The 3989-nt window shown below is 45.0% G+C and overlaps 1 pseudogene; it reads left to right on the forward strand.

Annotated features, from left to right (window-relative positions):
* The first annotated feature begins 1676 nt into the window (after window positions 1–1676).
* Window positions 1677–2563, forward strand: LOC144173427 (uncharacterized; annotated as a pseudogene).
* The last annotated feature ends 1426 nt before the right edge of the window (window positions 2564–3989 follow it).

A 3989-nucleotide genomic window follows, 5' to 3' on the forward strand; every position in this document is an offset into this window, starting at 1 on the left:
TCGCTCTCGCCCCAAACCCAGCGACGACCAGCGACGGTTCTTGAGCCCTGACCATTTCTACCTTACTTTTATCGGGGTGACACTTCCAGTATAATCATGTCAGGAGCCACCGGTAGGCAGGGGTCCGGATTCCGTGAGGGAGGTACCGAACCTTGCGAAGCACTTAAGCTATGTACACATTTCGTGTTTGCGCCCTCAACGAATTACGAATAGAATAGGTAGAAATTGCCACTGGTGTTTAAACCTTCAAGAGGGCGATTGCTCTGAACGTAAAAAACTATTTCGTGGGGCGTCATGGGCACGTCTTCTAGTGACGGTGGTATCTGCATGGCGAAGGCAGCTAGCTAACGCTCATAAAACGCAGGGTCGTTCCTAACTGCTGAGAAAACAGTTATAACACGAAGGGATATTGCTTTTCTTAAAGAAATAAATTTCGGACAAAGATTTTAGGGGCGAAGCCCTGTAGGGGCTAAGGCTGTTGTAGCCTCCAGTCGTCGTCGTAATCGTCATTCGTCTTACGATGTCACGGTACTAAAATACCGGTCAACTCGTTTACGTCCCGAGCTAGAACATAACGAGCACTAAAAAAACACCGGGCAACTTGTTTACGGCGCCCGCTTGAGAGCTTCGTAACGCCTACTAAAAAACACTGGGACAACCGTTTACGCCTCGCGCTCGAGAGCTACGTGCTTCAAAGACAATAGACTTTTACAGCGAGCTGTATACCTGTACTCTCCAATGGTTTCATTTCTGTAGGCAAACACGCCAAGGTGCCAAGAATACACTTACACACTGCATCCTTGGACCCACATCAAGTTTCACGTCAGTGGAGATTGCCAGAGACTTTTTTATTGTAAAAAAGAGTAATTGGAAAGTAGTGATCTTTTATTTGAGACATGGCAGAACGGAAAGCCAGTCCTGGTACAGTTTCCGGCACAGGTTCGGTGCACCTGCGCGTGCGCCCATCCGGCTTTCCCCCTCTACGCACGCGCGGTGGCACCGGTCATGTACCGGGTACCGTACACGGACCGGCTTCTCGCTCGCCTACAACTCTCTATTTTATTTCACGGATGCAGATGATTCATATGCGGAAATAAGCACCTATAAATTTTCAAAATGGGTTCCGTTGCGCCCACAACACCCCACTCCTGTCCCCCCGGAAAAAAATATCTCTCAGTAGGTGAGAGCAGCATTAGTAAAACCTTTTGACTGAAAATGTCGGCCGCCGTTTCTTCTGTGACGGGCCTCCTGTGTACGGTTTTTAGTTTGACAACGGGGTGGAGGCGTTGGCAAATGTGATTGGCGAAAAGGTGGGCTCTCAAGGCTGTGCCATCGCACGGTCCACTAGCTCGTTCGTCTAAGAAATGCAGGCGCTCGCCCCTATCATCGTTCAGTTGCTGGTTCCTGCTTTGCTGGCTGCCGCATCGGATATTACAGCTTACGGCGAGCGACTCAGCACCAGGAATGACACCATCCTTCTCATGCGGGCTGCAAACGCGTCCGGGTGTCCTGGTGCACCGCTGGCAGATCAAGGGATTACCGACGCCATCATCATATCACCGCTGTCATCGACAAGCTCACCGAGAACAGCTATAAATGCTCAGCAACCAACGGTCAAGCTTCGGGGGGTCTGTGGCTGCACCATCGCACGGTACATTTACCCGTTCGTCTTCGCAATGCAGATTGGTGTACCATGTGACCCATTTACTTAAAAAATATCAATTATTTATTGGTACAGCTGCCGAGCCCACATTGCTGTTGTGCCCTTGCCATTGAATGCGTAAATGTCGTTCGTGCTCTCTTGCTTCTGTCGTGGGACGTAGAGACCAACCCCGGCCTTGATTTTCTCTCCCTAACGACTCTCCGCGTCAAGACCACCTCCCTATTGATCATATTATTTCCGAATTGCAAAAGGTTTTTGCGGGTCAGTCTACACTGCTCGCCGAAGAGCAAGGAGTTAAATCTGAACTACTTACAACAAACAAAGCGATGGCTGATCTAAGCGTATTTCTGAATTTAAGTTCACTACCTAGGCCTTGTAACTGTAAGGAAAGATATTGGAACAATTATGGTAACACCACCCATATGACCCGTCAAATCTGCGACATACTGGAGCGAGTGGATGACGCTGAAACTCGTTCCAGAAGGAACAACCTCATTTTTTACGGCCTCCCCAACCGAAACCCGTCCGAAAAATTCGCAGATTCTGAGGAAATAATCATAAACCACTGCCATGACAATCTAAACTTGACTCTTAACCCCAAACTAATCGAACAAGCTTATAGCCTTGGTCGCTATCGGAATGATCATCAGCGGCCAATAATGGACAAGTTCACCTTCTTTAAAACCAAAGAGTACATTCTTTCAAACGGATGTAAACTGAAAGGCACTGACTACAGTATCGGGGAGGACTTTGCTGAATCCGTTCGCAAAGCCCGGAAAAACCTTGCCACATTTGCCCGCACCAAATCAGAATCGTTCTCTTTGCGTTACAAGACCTTGTTTGTAGAAAAAAAACTACATTTTCAGCGAAACAACCCATTCTGTAACAGATATTTCATGACGATCGCGCCACCGTCCAACAAAAACTAAACATGTTAATGTTACAACGCCCTAAGCTAGTCTTTCATTCTCCGTAATCTTCACTAATATACGCAGCTTCCTCCCTAAATTCGAGGCAGTATCAAATCTTGTATCGACATCGGACAGTAACTAATTACTTCTAACAGAAACGTGGTTGACGTATCACGTCATAGATAATGAAGTTCTAGCCGAATTGCCAGATTTTGTTGTTTTCCAGAAGGATAGGAAACAAACACGTTGCGGGGGCATACTCCTTGCTGTCCACGAGCAGTTATCCTGTTCGATTATAAATGTTCACTCGAAGCTGGAAATTCTCAGGTTAATCCGCCGCCCTATTTAACTGTTCTGCCGGGTATCTGGTATCAGACACCTAACAAAAACCCGGATTTTGCACAACAGTAAATGATATACTCAACGAGCTAACTACTAAATATTCTACCGCGCATACCCTACTTTCTCGAGATTTCAATTTTCCCAATATCGATTGGTATGGCGACACTCGTTTAATAGTAGGCCAATTCAAAACAACAAAATTAATTAACGTTTGTGTAAATTTTACCTTGACAAAGTTAGTAACGCTACCTACACGCATTTCCGGTGAAACCTTTAATATTCTGTATACCTGATACTGACAACTAAACCTGAAAGCCCAGCATATATTACACACCTTGGTGATGTTAGCGACCATAAGCTATATATGCGGTCTTTGAATTCGTTCCGGGACTACGCAAACCATGCAGTAAAACTATACGTCTCTACGACAAGGGTAATTACAATGCAATAATCAGTGAACTTGAAGCATTCCTACTTCATTTTGAATTAACCCTGAGTGACCGATCAGTGAGCGATAACTGGTTAAATTTATAACAAAAAATTAAGGAGCTAACAAACAAATTTATTCACCAGTGCTACCTTTCGTACTAACCACCAAAAACCATGGCATTACAAACTGCTAAAACGGCTTGACAATAAAAAGAAACGACTTCTTCGTGCAGCTAATCTTGCACCTACCGCTAGTGCGTGGAATAGGTACAAAGAAGCCGAAAGAATTTGTTATAACGCCATCAGAACTGCAAAAAGAACCTTTTTTTATGCTGATCTTCCGGAAATTTTAGTGAATAACCCTAGAAAGATTTGGGAGGTTATTAACCCTAAAGAATTGACCCTATTATTTCTAATAAAGATTCGGGCGAAGAAGTTAGCGACTCCGAATGCGCGGAATTATTCAACGCAGCCTTCGCTTCCGTATTCACTACCAAATCTAACAGCCCCTTACCAATGTTTCAATCTAGTATCGTCTCTCTAATGCCCAATGTTGACTTCGTCACTGCCGGTATAATATCCTTAATAGACAAGCTAAAACTGTCTTCTTTAGCAAGATCAGGCGATGCTAACTCTAAATTTCT

This window comes from Haemaphysalis longicornis, unplaced genomic scaffold (assembly GCF_048455015.1).
Source record: "Haemaphysalis longicornis isolate Haplotype H1 unplaced genomic scaffold, Haemaphysalis longicornis Haplotype H1 scaffold_3, whole genome shotgun sequence".
NCBI lineage: Eukaryota > Metazoa > Arthropoda > Arachnida > Ixodida > Ixodidae > Haemaphysalis > Haemaphysalis longicornis.